General features: G+C 37.0%; 1 protein-coding gene across 6 annotated transcripts in view; it reads right to left on the bottom strand.

Annotated features, from left to right (window-relative positions):
* MTMR8 (myotubularin related protein 8) overlaps window positions 1-19,764 on the bottom strand; it is a 242,315-nt gene that overhangs the window by 142,856 nt on the left and 79,695 nt on the right. The window lies entirely within an intron of this gene.

Raw genomic sequence — 19,764 nt, forward strand, 5'->3', positions numbered from 1 at the left:
TAATTTTAAAAAACCACAATGAGTTACTATCTCACACCAGTCAGAATGGCTGCTATCATAAAGTCTACAAACAATAAATGTTGGAGAGGGTGTGGAGGAAAGGGAACACTAGTACACTGTTGATGGGAATGCAAACTCGTACAGCCACTATGGAGAACAGTGTGGAGATTCCTTAAAACACTGGAAACAGAACTGCCATACAACTAAGCAATCCCACTTCTGGGCACACACACTGAGGAAACCAGAATTGAAAGAGACACATGTACTCTTGTATGCAAGACAGAAAAAGAGTCACAGATGTAAAGAACAGACTTTTGGACTCTGTGGGAGAAGGCAAGCATGGGATTATGTAGGAGAACAGCATTGAAACTTGTATATTATCATATGCGAAGTAGATCTCCAGTCCAGGTTCAATGCATGAGACAGGGTGCTCAGGGCCGGTAGACTGGGATGACCCTGAGGAATGGGATGGGGAGGTTGAGGATCGGGAACACATGTAAACGAATGGCTGATTTTTGTCAATGTATGGCAAAAACCACTATAATGTTTTAATTAGCCTCCAACTGAAATAAATACATAAATTAAAAATAAAAAAATAAAAGTAACAGGTCTATTTGATGATCTTTTACTTTTACCTAGTTTCACTTTTTCTATTTCATATTTAGTTCCCCCATTTCATTTAGCTTATTTTTTCCAATTTCTCCATCTCTTCTTTTTCTTTTGATGTTCTTTCTCAAGCCTTTATCAAGCATAGTAGAAAAGCTTTTGTATACATATGTATAACTAATATGTATAATATATATTTTAGAAAACAGACATTTTTGTCTACTAAAAATCTATGAAATTTTGATTCCATTCTTTTGTCTTAGTATGAATAAATGTTATGTTTCTAGTTAAAGATATATATATGCAACAAGCAATGAAGGTTTACTGGATAACATAGGGAACTATAGTCAATAACTTGTAATAACCTATAATGGAAAATAATTTCAAAAATAATGTGTGTATATGTATAACTGAATCACCTGTCCATGTACTTGAAACATATGTCAACTATACCTCAGTAAAATATATGTACATCCGTGGTGGATTCATGTCAATGTATGGCAAAACCAATACAGTATTGTAAAGTAAAATAAAGTAAAAATAAAAATAAATAAAAAATAAAAATAAAAATAGATCTATTATATTATTCAGTATCCCTCTCCTCTGCATATATTTGGAGAAAAGCATAATTCAAAAAGATACACGCATCCCAATGTTCACTATAGCACTTAGCAAAAACATGGAAGCAACCTAAATGTCCACTGACAGATGGTTGGATAAAGAAGATGTGGTATATATATATAATGGAATATTACTCTGTTATTTAAAATATTGAAATAATGTCATTTACAGCAACATGCATGTACTTAGAAATTATCCTACTGATGTATGTCAGACAAAGACAAATATTATATGATATCATTTATTTGTATAATCCAAATGATAGAAATTAATTTACTTATAAAACAGAAAGAGACTCACAGACTTAGTAAACAAACTCATGGTTACCAAATGTGGGGGAATGATAAATAAGGAAGCTGGGATTAACATATATACACTACTATAGAAAATCAACGAGGACCTACTATGTAGCACATAGTCAATAATCTGTAATAATCTATGTGGAAAAGAATCTGAGAAATAGTATATGAATATATATATAACTAAATCAGATTGTTCTACACTCAAAACTAATGGAATACCGTAAATCAGCTATATTCCAATAGAAAGTAAAAAAAAATAATAATAATAGAAGTTTCACCTAAAGAAGAAAGTCTTTTCTGACTTCACATGCACTAGTAGATAAACAACTCATCATATCCCAAGAAAAAACAAAGTAACACTGTATCACAAAAAGAAAATGATAGCTCACCACAAATCAAACTTAAAAGCCATGGAATAGTTAAGATTGGCAGTGATGGCAGAGTAGAAAGTCCCGAAGCTAATCTCCTTTCACAGCAATGCCAAAATCACAACTATTTATAGAAAAAAAAAAATCAGTGATGAAAAAATCTGGTACCTACCAGAAACATTTCTACAATGAAAGATATAAAGAAGGAATCAAAACAATATTGGTAGAAGTAACTGTTCTCAGTAGAGGCAAGTCTCAGTATACTCAAATATCCCTGTGTTGGTGGCCCACAAACAAAATAATTAACAATTGTAGAGGCTCTCCTAAATTAGTGAGATGTTTGAGCCTGACATTGGGCTCTCAAGCATGGGCTCCTGTATCGGTAAGACAAGGGCCCAGAGCAATTGACTTTAACAGTCAGTGGGGCTTACTCTCAGGAGTGTCAGAGGGCTGGTAAACAGAGACTTAGAGAGTGTACCATACACTGAGCAAACTTTAGCTCACCTGAGGGAAACAGGCACTGGAAGCTGCCATTGTTGGCAGTTTGCTTTACTATGTGGACACTAGTGCTGGCAGGTGCCAGTGTTATATTTTCCCTGTATCTTATGAGCCCCAGGGTCCAGCCCCATTCCAGCCCAAGGGACTATAGGTTGCAGTACTGGAATACCTCGAATCAAGCAACTAACTATCTAAGGACACAGCCCCACCCACCAGCAAACAAGCAACCTTAAGACCCTTTTGAGTCCCCAAGTGTCTCTAGAAATGGCCATTCCTAGCAGAGGGCCTAGGACTCAGCTCCGCTCACCAGTTGGCAGAAACTAACCCAGAATCCCAAAATCTTCCAGAATTCTCTGAAGGACAAGGCCTTCCATGGAGTCTACTGTAATGTTTGAATCAGCTGTACCTGCTGGGGGCAGACACTAGACACAAGAAAACCAGTCCTGCAATTTGTGCACACAATTTGCCCACCAGCAAGCCAGACCCCATCTTATGATGAGTTGGGTCCTGAAAATGCAACAGCAGTGAACCTGCTCTAGCCTGGGGATCAGCATAACCCCCCCCCCCCCCCCGCCCCCAGTAGGCTAGATTCTGCACTAGAATCAGCTGGGCCTTGGCCATACCAACCAGCATATCAATAGAAACTTTAGGATACTTCAGAATATACAGTGAACTGTGTCATGAACAGGCCACCAAGCACCAGTGATCCAACACCAGCTCTGGGATACCTAGGACTTATAAGCAGTCTCTAGGCCACAACGTTGCATGCCAGTGGACCAGCACTAGACCCAGGACCTGGCTTCACTCACTAGCAGGCAGACAAAAGCCCTGGGTCCTGTTGAACTTGACTCTATCCACCAGTGACTAAGCACTTGCACCAGAGCACCCCAGGTTTCCACAGTCAATCTTGTGACCAAGTTTCATCAACCAGCAGCTAGCAACCTCATTATAAGGTAAAATGTAGCAACCAACCAGACTGAGGGGCAACCAAATTTATCAGACTGCCCGTATAACCAGCATAACACAAAAGAAAGACCCACAAAGCCTAACATAGCAGGAAGCATTAGAACATATACCTTAGTTTATGAGCAAGGAGTTTGCTGCTAGGATGCATTAGGACATTTCCTTAAAAGGACCACTTCTTATTTTTATTATCAATTTAAGTGTTATCTTAAAAATTTATTCATTTTTAATTGGGGGATAATTGCTTTATGATGTTGTCTTGGTTTCTGCCATAATACACATGAATCACACAGGTGTACACGTCCCCCACCCTCTTGAACCTCCTCCCATCTCCCACTCCATCCCATCCGCCTAGATTGTCACAGGGCACTGTGTTGTGCTCCCTGTGTCATACAGTAAATTCCCAGCAATTACTTATTTTACATATGGTAATATATATGAGTTTCAATGCTAATTTCTCAAATCATCTCACTCTCCCCTTTCCCCACTGTGTCCACAAGTCTGTTCACTATGTCTGTGTCTCTATTGCTGCCATACAGATAGGTTCATCTCTATTGCTGAACGTATGGATAGGTTCATCAGTACCACTTTCCTAGATTCTATATATATGTGTTAATATACTATATTTGTTTTTCTATTTCAGACTTACTTAGTCAGTTCAGTCACTCAGTCATGTCCGACTCTTTGCGATCCCATGAATTGCAGCACACCAGGCCTCCTTGTCCATCACCAACTCCTGGAGATCACCCAAACTCTATGCCATCCAGCCATCTCATCCTCTGTCATTCCCTTCTCCTCCTACCCCAATCCCTCCCAGCATCAGAGTTATTCCCAACGAGTCAACTCCACGTGGCCAAAGTACTGGAGTTTCAGCTTTAGCATCAGCCCTTCCAAAGAACACCCAGGACTGATCTCCATTAGAATGGACCGGTTGGATCTCCTTGCAGTCCAAGGGACTCTCAAGAGTCTTCTCCACCACCACAGTTCAAAAGCATCAATTCTTCAGTGCTCAGCTTTCTTCACAGTCCAAATCTCACATTCATACATGACCACTGGAAAAACCATACCCTTGACGAGATGGACCATTGTTGGCAAAGTAATGTCTCTGCTTTTGAATATGCTATCTAGGTTGGCCAAAACTTTCCTTCCAAGGAGTAAGCATCCTTACATTTCATGGCTGCAATCACCATCTTCAGTGATTTTGGAGCCCAAAAAAATAAAGTCTGACACTGTTTCCATTGTTTCCCCGTCTATTTCCCATGAAGTGATGGGACCAGATACCATGAGCTTTGTTTTCTGAATGTTGAGCTTTAGCTAACTTTTTCACTCTCCTCTTTCATTTTCATCAAGAGGCTTTTTAGTTCCTCTTCACTTTCCGCCATAAGGGTGGTATCATCTGCATATCTGAGGTTATTGATATTTCTCCTGGCAATCTTGATTCCAGCTTGTGTTTCTTCCAGTCCAGCGTTTCTCATGATGTACTCTGCATAGAAGTTAAATAAATAGGATGACAATATACAGCCTTGACGTACTCCTTTTCCTATTCGGAACCAGTCTGCTGTGCCATGTCCAGTTCTAACTGTTGCTTCCTGACCTGCATACAGATTTCTCAAGAGGCAGGTCAGGTGATCTGGTATTCCCATCTCTCTCAGAATTTTCCACACAGTCAAAGGCTTTAGCATAGTCAATAAAGCAGAAATAGATGTTTTTCTGGAACCCTCTTGCTTTTTCAATGATCCAGCGGATGCTGGCAATTTGATCTCTGGTTCCTCTGCCTTCTCTAAAACCAGCTTGAACATCTGGAAGTTCACGATGCAAGTATTGCTAAAGCCTGGCTTGGAGAATTTTGAGCATTACTTTACTAGCGTGTGAGATGAGTGCAATTGTGTGTTAGTTTAAGCATTGTTTGGTGTTGCCTTTCTTTGAGATTGGAATGAAAACTGACCTTTTCCAGTCCTGTGGCCACCGCTGAGTTTTTCAAATTTGCTGGCATATTGAGTGCAACAATTTCATAGCATCATCTTTCAGGATTTCAAATAGCTCTACTGGAATTCCATCACCTCCACTAGCTTTGTTGCTAGTGATGTTTTCTAAGGCCCACTGGACTTCACATTCCAGGATGTCTGGCTCTAGGTGAGTGATCACACCATCGTGATTATCTTGGTGTGAAGATCTTCTTTGTACAGTTCTTCTGTGTATTCTTGCCACCTCTTCTTAATATCTTCTGCTTCTGTTAGGTCCACACCATTTCTGTCCTTTATCGAGCCCATCTTTGCATGAAATGTTCCCTTGGTATCTCTCATTTTCTTGAAGAGATCTCTAGTCTTTCCCATTCTGTTGTTTTCCTCTATTTCTTTGCACTGATCACTGAGGAAGGCTTTCTTATCTCTTCTTGCTATTCTTTGGAAATCTGCATTCAGATGCTAATATCTTTCATTTTCTTCTTTGCTATTCACTTTTCTTCTTTTCACAGATATTTTTGTAAGGCTTCCCCAGACAGACATTTTGCTTTTTTGCATTTCTTTTCCATGGGGATGGTCTTGATCCCTGTCTCCTGTACAATGTCACGAACTTCCTTCCATAGTTCAGGCACTCTATCTATCAGATCTAGTCCCTTAAAACTATTTCTTAGTTCCACTGTATAATCATAAGGGATTTGATTTAGGTCACACCTGAATGGTCTAGTGGTTTTCCCTACTTTCTTCAATTTAAGTCTGAAGTTGGCAATAAGGACTTCATGACCTGAGCCACAGTCAGCTCCCAGTCTTGTTTTTGGTGACCGTATAGAGCTTCTCCATCTTTGGCTGCAAAGAATAAAATCAATCTAATTTCAGTGTTGACCATCTGGTGATGTCCGTGTGTAGAGTCTTCTCTTGCGTTGTTGGAAGAGGGTGTTTGCTATGAGCAGTGCCTTCTCTTGGCAAAACTCTATTAGCCTTTGCCCTGCTTCATTCCATATTCCAAGGGCAAATTTGCCTGTTACCCTAAGTGTTTCTTGACTTCCTACTTTTGCATTCCAGTCCCCTATAATGAAAAGGACATCTTTTTTGGGTGTTAGTTCTAAAAGGTCTTGTATGTCTTCATAGAACTGTTCAACTTCAGCTTCTTCAGCGTTACTGGTTGGGGCATAGACTTGGATTCTGTGATTTTGAATGGTTTGCCTTGGAAATTAACAGAGATCATTCTGTCATTTTTGAGATTGCATCCAAGTACTGCATTTTGGACTCTTTTGTTGACCATGATGGCTAGTCCATTTCTTCTAAGGGATTCCTGCCTGCAGTAGTAGATATAATGGTCATCTGAGTTAAATTCACCCATTCTAGTCCATTTTAGTTTGCTGATTCCTAGAATGTCGACATTCACTCTTGCCATCTCTTGTTTGACTACTTCCAATTTGCCTTGATTCATGGACCTATCATTCCAGGTTCCTGTGCAATAGTGCTCTTTACAGCATCGAACCTTGCTTCTATCACCAGTCACATACACAGCTGGGTATTGTTTTTGCTTTGGCTCCATCTCTTCATTCTTTCTAGAGTTATTTCTCCACTAATCTCCAGTAGCATATTCAGCATCTACCAACCTGGGGAGTTCCTCTTTAAGTATCCTATCATTTTGACTTTTCATACTGTTCATGGGGTTCTCAAGGCAAGAATACTGAGTGGTTTGCCATTCCCTTCTCCAGTGGACCACATTCTGTCAGACCTCTCCACCATGACCTGCCCATTTTGGGGTGCCCCATATGGCACGGCTTAATTTCACTGAGTCAGACAAGGCTGTGGTCTATGTGATTAGATTGACTAGTTTTCTGTGATTATGGTTTGTGTGTCTGCCTCCTGATGGCTCTTACAACACCTACCATCTTACTTGGGTTTCTCTTACCTTGGATGTGGGGTACCTCAGACTTACTTAAGGCCACTTCTTTAAGGCTTGGAACATAATCAACATGCTAGGTACATTGAAAAAAAACCAGCAACTTAGGAAAAACGAGGTAACAGAGGAACATGTTCCAAACAAAGGAACAAAATAAAACACTAAAAGAACATAGCAAAGTGGAAATAGGCAATTTACCTGACAAAGAGTTCAGGATAGTGATCTAAAAGATGATCAACGTACCCAGGAGAAGAATGGATCCACAAAGTAGGAAGTCAGAAATTTTAACAAAGAGTATGAATATATAAATAACAACTGGAAATAAGAAATACTGTAACTGAAAAGAAAGTACAATAGAAGAAATCAATAGAGGACTAAAAGAAAGAGAGGAACAGATCAGTGAGCTGGATGAAAGAGTAGTGAAAATTAGTTTTCCTGAACAGAAAAAGGAAAAAAAAAAAGAATGAAATAAAGTAAAGACTGTCACCCTGCTTATTTAACTTATATGCAGAGTACATCATGCAAAATTCCAGGATGGATAAAGCACAAGCTGGAATTAAGACGGCCAGGAGAATGATCAATAACTTCAGATATGCAAATGACACTACCCTTATGGCACAAATTGAAGAAATAAAGAGCCTCTTGATGAAAGGGAAAGAGGAGAGTGAAAAAGTTGGCTTAAATTTCAACATTTAGAAAACTAAGATCATGGCATGATGAAGAAACAAAGGAAAGAGTGAGAGACTTTTTTTTGGGGGGGGGGCACTAAAATCACTGCAGATGGTGACTGCAGCCATGAACATAAAAGACGCTTGCTCCTGGGAAGAAAACCTGTGACCAACCTAGACAGCAAATTAAAAAGTAGAGACATTACATTGCCAACAAAGTTTCAACTGGTCGAAACTATGGTTTTTCTACTCATCAGGTATGGACGTGAGAGTTGGACTGTGAAGAAAGCTGAGTGCCAAAGAATTGATGCTTTTGAACTGTGGTGTTGGAGAAGACTCTTGAGAGGCCCTTGGCCTGCAAGGAGATCAAACCAGTCAATTCTAAAGGAAATCAGTGCTGAATATTCATTGGAAGGACTGGTGCTGAAGCTAAAATTCTGATACTTTGGCCACCTGGTGTGAAGAAATGACTCACTGGAAAAGACCTTGATGTTGGAAAAGATTGAAGGTGTGAGTAGAAGGACACAACAGAGGATGAGATGGTTGAATGGCATCACCAACCCGATGGACATGAGTTTGAGTAAGCTCCAGGTTTGGTGATGGACAGGGAAGCCTGGTGTGCTGCAGTCCATGGGGTCTCAAGGAGCTGGACACGATTGAGTTACTGAACTGAACTGATAATACCTCACTAATATCAATGGAAAGGTCATTCAAGAAGAAAAGCAACTAGAAAACTCTGGCCTTAAATGACACATTAGACCAAATGGACTTGCTATATATATGTTATATAAAATGGTCCAAGCCAAAGCAACACAATACACATTTTTTAATGTCACATGGAACATTCTAAGGGTAGATCTCATACTAATCCACAATTGAAGCATCAGTAAATTGACACAATTTGAAAACTTATCAAGCATCTTTTCCAAGCACAAAGTTGTGAGACTAGCAACTGAAAAATACTTGAAAAAAGAACACATGGAGGCTAAACATATGTTACTAAACAACCAATGCATCACTGAAGAACTCAAAGGGGAATTAAAAAAATACCAGGAGACAAATAAAAACAAAAACACAATGGTCCATAATCAATGAGACACAGCAACTGCAGTTCTAACAGGGACATTGTAGTGAAACAAGCTGACCTCAGTTCAGTTCAGTTCAGTTCAGTCGCTCAGTCGTGTCCGACTCTTTGCGACCCCATGAATTGCAGCACACCAGACCTCCCTGTCCATCACCATCTCCCGGAGTTCACTCAGACTCACGTCCATCGACTCCGTGATGCCATCCAGCCATCTCATCCTCTGTCGTCCCCTTCTGCTCCTGCCCCCAATCCCTCCCAGCATCAGAGTCTTTTCCAATGAGTCAACTCTTTGCATGAGGTGGCCAAAGTACTGGAGCTTCAATTTAGCATCATTCCTTCCAAAGAAATCCCAGGGTTGATCTCCTTCAGAATGGACTGGTTGGATCTCCTTGCAGTCTAAGGGACTCTCAAGCTGACCTCAGCAAACAATAATACATTCAAATAATCTAACTTTACACCTAAAGGAACTATAAAAAACGTGCAAACAAAACCCAAAGTTGGTAGAAGGAAAGAAATCATAAATATCAGGGCAGAAATAAATGATATAGAGACTAAAAGAAAAATCAAATAAGAGATGGTGCTTGAAAAGATAAATAAAACTCATAAATCTTTAGCCAGATTCATCATGAAAAAAAGAGAAAGGCCCAAAATAAATAAAATCAGAAATGAGAAAAAAGAATTTGCAACTGACATCAGACAAATACAAAGGATCTTAACAGTCTACCATGAACAATTACACACTAATAAAATGGACAACTTAGAAGAAAAGGAAAAATTCCTAGACATGTACTATCTCCTAATACTGAACCAGGAATAAGTAGTATGAACAGACCAATTATCAGTAATGTAATCGAATTAATAATAAAAATACTCTCAATAAGACTGGAAACTATAACCTGGAACTGAAATATAAACTATAAAACTGGAAACTGAAACCAAAGAACTATACAGCCGAATGGGTGAATTCTACCAAACATTTAGAAAAGAGTTAACATATCTTTTTAAATTATTCCAAAACACTGCTGAGAAAGGAATGCTTCTGGCCTCAGTCTATAAGGCCAGCATCATCCTGATACAAAAAATGCAGACAAGACAACACAAAAAAAGCCAATATCATCGATGAACATAGATGCCAGAATCCTCAACAAAATATTAGAAAAGCTTATCCAACAATACATTTAAAAAATCACACACATGATCAAATGGGATTATCTTGGGGATGGAAAGATTTTTTGATGTCTGCAAATCAATCAATGTGATATATCACATTAACAAAAAGAATAAAAACCAGGTGATCAACATCACAGATGTAGAAAAAGCTTTTGGCAAGATTCAGTTTTGATTCATGTTAAAAACTTTCATCAAAGTTGGTATATAGGCTATATAACTCAGTATACAGATTGGAAAAGTTATTATTATTGAAATAACCATACATCCCAAAGAAATCTACAGAGTCAATGCAATCCCTGTCACAAAAGGAGAATTTTTAATAGAACTAGAACAAACATTTTAACGGTTCTATGGAAGAAAGAGAAACCAAAAATAGGTAAAACAATCTTTGCAAAGAAGAACAGAGCAGGAAGGATCATGTTCCCTGACACCAAATTATACTACTGAATACAATGCAAATCAAAACAGTATGGTACTGGCACAAAGACAGATACACAGGTCAACAGAACAGAAGAGAAGTCCAATAATGAAGCCATGCAACTATGGTCAATTAACCTATCACAAAGGAAGCAGGAATATACAACATAGAAAAGATAGTCTCTTCCATAAATGATGCTGGTAAAACTGGACTGCTACATGTAAGACAATGAAATTAGAATATTCTTTAACACCGTATATAAAAATATACTCTAGATCGATTAAAGTCCTCATGTAAGCCTACAAAGCAAAAAAACTCTTAGAAGAAAACACAGGAAGAATACTTTTTGAAATAAATAATAGCAGTGTTTTTTTTGAATTGTCTCTTGAAGCAAAGGAAATAAAAGCAAAATATGCAAATAGGGCCTAATAAAACTTAAAAGCCTTTGCACAGCAAAGGGATCAATTGACAAAACAAAAAGACAACTCACTGAATAGGAGAAAACATTTCAAATGATATGAATGGTAATGAGTTAATATCCAAAATACATAATACTAGATATGCATGTCCATGAAACCAAGAGAATAGCTAATTAGCTAATTACATTGATTAATAAAGACCTTATCCAAGAAATATTATATTAAAACTGTCAAAAATTAATGACCAAGAAAAAATTTCAAAGGCAGCCAGAGGAAAAATAGATGGAAAGGCAATGCCAAAGAATGCTCAGACTACCACACAATTGCACTCATCTCACATGCTAGTAAAGTAATGATCAAAATTTTCCAAGCCAGGCTTCAGCAATACGTGAACCATGAACTTCCTGATGTTCAAGCTGGTTTTAGAAAAAGCAGAGGAACCAGAGATCAAATTGCCAACATCCTCTGGATCATTGAAAAAGCAAGAGGGTTCCAGAAAAACATCTATGTCTGCTTTACTGACTATGCTAAAGCCTTTGACTGTGTGGAAAATTCTGAGAGAGATGGGAATACCAGATCACCTGACCTGCCTCTTGAGAAATCTGTATGCAGGTCAGGAAGCAACAGTTAGAACTGGACATGGCACAACAGACTGGTTCCAAATAGGAAAAGGAGTACGTTAAGGCTGTATATTGTCATCCTGTTTATTTAACTTCTATGCAGAGTACATCATGAGAAACGCTGTACTGGAAGAAACACAAGCTGGAATCAAGATTGCCAGGAGAAATATCAATAACCTCAGATATGCAAGATGACATCACACTTATGGCAGAAAGTGAAGAGGAACTAAAAGATCTCTTGATGAAAGTGAAAGAGGAGAGTGAAAAAGTTGGCTTAAAGCTCAACATTCAGAAAACGAAGATCATGGCATCTAGTCCCATCACGTCATGGGAAATAGATGGGGAAACAGTGTAAACAGTGTCAGACTTTATTTTTTGGGGCTCCAAAATCACTGAAGATGGTGACTGAAGCCATGAAATTAAAAGATGCTTACTCCTTGGAAGAAAATTTATGACCAATCTAGACAGCATATTCAAAAGCAGAGACATTACTTTGCCGACTAAGGTCCATCTAGTCAAGGGTATGGTTTTTCCAGTGGTAATGTATGGATGTGAGATTCAGACTGTGAAGAAGGCTGAGCGCCAAAGAATTGATGCTTTTGAACTGTGGTGTTGGAGAAGACTCTTGAGATTCCCTTGGACTGCAAGGAGATCCAACCAGTCCATCTGAAGGAGATCAGCCCAGGGATTTCTTCAGAAGGAATGATGCTAAAGCTGAAACTCCAGTACTTTGGCCACCTCATGCGAAGAACTGACTCATTGGAAAAGACTCTGATGCTGGGAGGGATTGGGGGCAGGAGGAGAAAGGGACGACAGAGGATGAGATGGCTGGATGGCATCACTGACTCGATGGACGTGAGTCTGAGTGAACTCTGGGAGTTGGTGATGGACAGGGAGGCCTGGCGTGCTGCGATTCATGGGGTCACAAAGGGTCGGACACAACTGGGCAACTGAACTGAACTGAACTGTTTCTACAAAAGAACCTCCATTATTCTATCAGATTTCTCTGCCAGCCAGGAGGGAATGGAATGACATCCTAAAAATACTGAAAGATTAAAAACTGTAACCCAAGAATACTTTATTCGGCAAAGATATTACATATGAAAGATGAAGGTTTGAAGGTTTTCCCCAAATAACAAAGCTGAGGAAATTCATCAGCACTAGGACTGCCTTACAAGAAATGTTTAAAAGGAGCTCCTCTACCAGACAGAAAAAGTCAAAGGTACAGAAAATGTTGAATAAGGTGATAAACAGAATCAGAAAATGACAAATGTATATTAGAATAGGTTGTTTAAAACTTAATTATAAAATTTAAATCAAAAAAAAGCAAAAGTAACTATAGTTACTTCCACTTAGTAACAAACTGACAACATAAAAAGGGATAATTTGAGACAACAGAAATATATAAAGGAAAGAGAAAACAGATGGAAACTGTTTAGAAAAATTAAGATAAGATTATCGGAAGAAAAAAACCTACTTTAAGAGATACTTTGTATAATCTTTGTAGTTTATAAAAATTAAGGAAAGGTGTTTTCAAAAGGTAAAAACTACTTTAAGAGATTCTTTGTATAAACTTTATGGTAACTGCCATACACAAATCTAAAGTACAGCATGAAACAAGAAAGAGGTAACTGAGAAAGACATCATAGAAAGCCACTAAATTAAAATAGCAGATAGAAACACAAGGAAAAAGAAACAATAGAGACATAGATCAACCAGAAACAAAAGTTTACATGGCAGTACTGAGTTCTCGATAGCAATAATCATTCTAAATAAAAACTGGTTGAATTTAGCAATCAAAAGATACAGAGTGGCTGGATAAATAAAGGAAAAAAACAAGACTCAACTATATACTGCTTCTTGGAGACTTATCTCAGCTCTAAAGACAAACACAGACTCAAAGTGAAGCAAATGGCAGTCAAAAAAAAAAAAAGTAGATGTTGGCATACCATATCAGACAGACAGACTATGCCAAAAAAATTAACAAGAGACAAAGATGGACATTATAAATGATAAAGGGTACAATTCTTCAAGAAGATATAAAAATTATTAATATACATGAACCATGTTAAGGAGTGACAAATATATATAAAGGAATTATTAACAGAATTAAAGGGGCACATTAAAAGCAACACAGTAAGTGTAGCACATGTTAACACCCTGTTATATCAACGGACAAATTATCCAGGCAGAAAGTCTTCAAGGAAACAGCAGCCTTAAAGAAAACATTAGAGCACATAGATTTGATAGGTTGGTACTGACTAGTTCTTAAAAATACAGCAGAATATACATTCTTATCAAGTGGACATGGAACATTCTTAGTGATAGATCCTATGCTAGGACACATACACAAAAAGTCTCAATAAATTTCAGAAGGCTGAAATCACATCAAGTCTTTTTTTCTGATCACATATACAAAAGAAATCAGCTACAGGAAATAAGCTGGAAAAAATCAGAACTACTTAGAGACTAAAAAATACGCTACTAAACAACTCTTGGGTCAATGAAGAAATTAAAGATGAAATAAAAACATGTGTGTGTGTGTGTGTGTGTGTGTGTGTGTGCGCTAAGTTGCTTCAGTCGTGTCTGATTCTTGGTGACCCTGTGGACTGTAGCCTGCCAGTCCATGGGATTCTCCAGGCAAGAATACTGGAGTAGGTTGCCAGGCTCTCCTCCAGAGGATCTTCCCAACTCAGGGAATGAATCCATGTTTCTTATGTCTCTTACATTGGCAGGTGGGTTCTTTACCACTAGCACCACCTGAGAAGCTCCAAAATTAAAACATACCTGAAGACAAATGAAAATGAAAACCTGACATACTAGTATTTATGGGAGGCAGCAAAAGCAGTATGAGGAGGGAAGTTTATAGCAATTCAGGCCTACATCAGGATACAAGAAAAATCTCAATAAACAACATAACCATAAACCTAAAAGAACTATAAAATGAACAACAAACAAAGCTCAGAGTTAATGGAAGGGAGGAAATAATAAAGACCAGAGCAGAAATAGAGGAAATAGAGATAAAACAGATAATAGAAAAATATGAATGAAACTAGGAGCAGGTTTTTTGAAAAGATAAACAAAATTGACCAACATTTAGCTTAACTCATTAAGAGGAAAAAATATAGAAGGCTCAGCTAAATAAAATAAAAAATAAAAGAGAAGAAATTACAATGGATACCACAGAAATAAAAATCATTATAAGACAATGCTGTGAACAGCTATACAGCAACAAATTAGATAACTTAAAAGCAGATAAATTTTTAGAATTATACAGCTGTCCAAGAGTGAATAATGAATAAATGGAAAATATGAATAGACCGATCACTAGTAAAGAGACTGAAGCAGTAATCAAAAAACTCACCCTAAGGAAAAAAAAAATCGAGAATCAGATCCCTTCACAGGTGAATTTTACCCAACATTAAAAGTTGAGTTAATGTTCACCCTTGTCAAATTGAAGAGGAGGGAATGCTTGCTAACACATTTTATGAGCTCAATATTACCTAATACCGAAACCAAACAAGAGTAAAGCAAAAAAAAAAAAAATTGTATAGGTCAGTATCTCTAATGAACATAGACACAAAAGTTGTCAGCAAAAATATTAACAAAACATACACAACAATACATTAAAAGGATAAAATGCGACCAATTGGGATTTATTCCAGGAATGCAAGGATGGTTCAACATTCACAAATCAACCAATGAGATACACCACATCAACAAAATTAAGAATAAAAATTGTATAATCATCTCAATAGGTGCACAAAAGGCATTTTATAATATTCAACAGTCACTATGATAAAAACTCTCAATAAAATGGGCATAGAGTAAATGTACCTCAACATTATAAAAGTCATATATGACAAGCCCATAGCTAACATCATATCCAACAAAGAAAAACTGAAAGCTATACCCCTAAGATTAGGAACAAGACAAGGATGCCCACTCTTGCCAGTCTTATTCAACATGAGAAGTCCTAGTCAGAACAACTATAAAAGAAAAAGAAATAAAATGGATCCAAATTGGAAAATAAGAACTAAAACTGTAACTATTTGTGGATGACATGATTTTATATATAGAAAACCCTAATGCCTCCATCAAAAAAACCTATTAGAAATAGTAAATTAATAAAGTTGCAGGGTACAAAATTCATATGCAAAATCTTTTGAGTTTCTATACCTTAACAACAGACAAGCAGAAAGAGAAATTAAAAAGAAAATAATCTTCTTTACAATCACAACAGAAACAATACCTAGGGATAAATTTAACTAAGGAAGTGAATGACCAGTTTGCTAAAATCTATGACACTGTTGAAAGAAACTTAACAAAACACAAAGAAATGGAAAGACATTCCATGGCTGTGGATTAGAATTAACATTACTAAAATGTTCATATTACCAAATCAATCTACTGATTCAATTCAATCCCTATCAAAATCCTGATGACATTTGTTCATCAGAAATAGAACAAAACATCCTAAAATCTATGTGCATCCTGGGCTTCTCTGGTGGCTCAGATGGTAAAGAATCTGCCTACAATACAGGAGACCCAGGCTCAATCCCTGGGTTGGGAAGATTCCCAGAGAAGGCTATGGCTACCCACACCAGTATTCTTGCCTGTAGAATTCTATGGAGACAAGAGTCCGGTTGGCTGCAGCCCAAGGGGTCACAAAGAGTCAGATACAAATGAGCGACTAACACTTTCACTTTTCACTTAAATAGCAAAATAAATTCTGAGGAAAAAGAACAAAGTGAAAGTACTTCCCTCCCGATTTCAAAGCATACCACAAAGCTACAGTATCAGAAACATCACAGCATTGGCAGAAAAAAGATACATAGAACAATGAAACAGAATTGAGGGCACAAAAATAACCTCATGCACATATGGACAATTAATTTATGATAAAAGAGCAAAAAACATACTATGGAGAAAGGTAGTCTCCTCAATAAATGGCATTAGGAAAACTGGACAATCCACATGTGGAAAAAAAAAAAGAAACTAGACCACTATCCCATCACAGACACAAAATTCAACTTAAAATGGATCAAATCCTGGAGTATAAGACCTGAAACTATAAAACCCCTAGAAGAAAACATAGGCAGTATTCTTTGATGTTGGTCTTAGCAATATCTTTCTCCTCAGGCAAGGAAAACAAAAGCAAAACCAATAAGTATTTTAAAGTAAAATAAAAAATATAATAAACAAATGGGACTACATCAAACTAAAAAGCTTCTGTATAGTAAAGGAAACCATCAGCAAAATGAAAGGACAACCTACCAAATGGGACAAGTCATTTTCAAATATATGATATGGGGTTAATATGTAAAATATATAAAGAACTCATATAACTCAGCAACAACAAAATAAACAACTTGATTTTTTAAAAAAATGGGCACAGGATCTGAACAGACATTTTTCCAAAGAAGACATACAGATAGCCAACAGGCACATGAAAAGAAGTTCAACATCACTAATTATTAGGGAAATGCACATCAAAACCCCATATATCATCTCATACCCATCAGAATGGCTAGTATCAAAGGCAGGAAACAAATGTTGGAAAAGATATAGAGAAAAGTGAACACTTGTGCACTGATGATTGGAATGTAATTTGATGTATCCACTATGGAAAACAGTATGGAGATACCTCAAAAAGTTAAGAAAAAAATACCATATTTTCCAGCTATTCTACTTTTGGGTATTCATATGAAGAATGCAAAAATAATAGTTTGAAAAGATACCCACCACCCCTATGTATGTTGCAGATTTATTTACAATAGCCTAGGCATAAAACAACCCAAGTGCTCATTGATGGATGGATAAAGAAAAGAAAAGAAATATGTATATATATATACACACAAATACACACACAATACACATATATACAACAGGATACTACTCAACCATAAAAAGGCAAAATCTTGCCGTTAGTGACAACATGGATGGATATTAAGGATTTTATATTTATTAAGTGAAATAAGTCAGATGGAGAAAGACAAATATTATTTCACTCACATGTGGAATAAAAAGAAGAACAAATAAAAAAGATAAACACATAGATACAGAGAACAGGGTAGTAGGAGATGGTAAGCACATATATAGGCCCATTGCAACAGGCTCCAATATAGCTCATCACAGCACTGGTTGGAACCTTACATTGTTGACGAAAATGGTCAGGAAAAAGGCAGAGCTGTTTCTTGAAGAAAGTAGACAGAGGGATTGGGCTGGGAAGTCAAGCTCTGCCTGCAGAGAGAAAGGGAGAAGCAGTGCTTCTACTCCACAAGAGGGTCAGCCTCAATCTGGCATTACCCATAACAAATTAAATACACATTCCCTTCAACTCACATATCCCCTTCCTTGGAATCTATTCTGTATATTTTTATGAAATAGAGTGATTTAACTAACTGCATCCTGGAACCTGCATGGGAAAATGGATGTTCAGGGAGTCTCACCTGGGTGAAGATGACACTAAGGGAGGAGAGAAAGGCTGTGCCTTGAATGCCCCAATTCATTGTTTCTTACATTTTAGAACTGTCTTTAAGTGCATTAAAGGATCTAAGCTTTTTAGGCAAATTATTGTTTCTTTATCTGAGTTTGAGTAAACTCTGGGAGTTGGTGATGGACAGGGAGGCCTGGTGTGCTGCAGTCCACGGCGTCACAAAGAGTCGGACATGACTGAGCAACTGAACTGAACTATCTGAAATTCAAATTAAAAAGCACTTTGGGATTGATACAAACAAAAATACAATATACCAAAATACTAGAGAAAGAACTGCTAAAAAGGAAATTTATAACTGTAAGTACATTCATTAAAAAGAACCACTTAATCTTACATCTTATGAAGCTAAAAAGGGAGGGCAAATTAAACCCAAAGTTAGCATAAGGGAAGAAATAATAAAGATTAAAACAGAGATAAATGAATATCAACAAAACTAAAGTTGGTTCTTTGAAAACATTAATAAATTCAATAAAATGTTAAGTTAAACTGATTAAAAACAATGAGAGGGTGCTCATTTTTGCAGCATATATAATACAATTGGAATAATACAGGGATTAGCATGACAGGTGTAAAATAATAACAGGCAAATTTGTTAATCATTCCATATTTTGCTCCATGATTGTAGAGCATTAATGTTCTCGCCATAACAGCAAACAGCAAAATGGTAACTGTATGAGTAGAGGATGTGCTAACTGATCTTGTTGTGGTGAGCATTTCACAATATTTACATGTATCAGATCATCGCACTATATACCTTAAACTTACATGATGTTACATGTCAATTATATCACAATAAAACTGGAAAAATGCCCCTCAAACCCCTAAAAGTAACAGAAATGCATCATTTAATATGTATTATCCAGTTTATGTACAAGATGCTTTTGACATTAAACGAAGGTATTTTGACCTTAAGAAATAAAAGAGGAAAGTCTCATATTACTAAAATCATAAATTAAGTTAGGGATGTTATTATTGAACTTCTAGAAATAAAGAAAAATACTAGAGAAAGTCATGAACAATTGCATGCCAACAAATTAGATGAAATGGACAAATTTTTAGAAACATACAAACTTCTAAAAATGACTCAAGAAATAAAAACTTTGAACAGACCTATAACAGTTTTTGATTCAGTAATCAAAAAATTCCCAATAAAGAAAAATTCAGGACCAGATGGCTTCACTAGTGACTTCTACTAAACACTGAATAATTAACAATAATTCTTTTAAAACTATTCCAAATGTTGAAGAGTATGGAACACTCTCAGCTCATTCTATATGGTCACTATAACCTTGATACCAAAGCCAGACCAGGACATTATAAGAAAATTGTAGATTAATATGCTTTATGAATATAGATGCAAAAATCCTCAACAATATGCTAGGAAACCAAATGCAGCAGCATATTAAGAGGATTATATACCATGACCACGTGGGATTTACCCTATGAAAGCATAGTTGGTTCAAAATCTGAAAATCAATCAGCGCTACAGACCACATTAACAAAATTAACAAGAGGGAGTTCTCTGATGGCCTAATGCCCTGGATTCTGAGCTTTCACTACTATGGCCTGGGTTCAATCCCTGGTCAGGGAACAGAGATCCCTCAAGCCATGTAGTGTGGCCAAACAAAAACAAACAAAAAATAAAATTAAGGAGAAAA

This window comes from Ovis aries, chromosome X (assembly GCF_016772045.2).
Source record: "Ovis aries strain OAR_USU_Benz2616 breed Rambouillet chromosome X, ARS-UI_Ramb_v3.0, whole genome shotgun sequence".
NCBI lineage: Eukaryota > Metazoa > Chordata > Mammalia > Artiodactyla > Bovidae > Ovis > Ovis aries.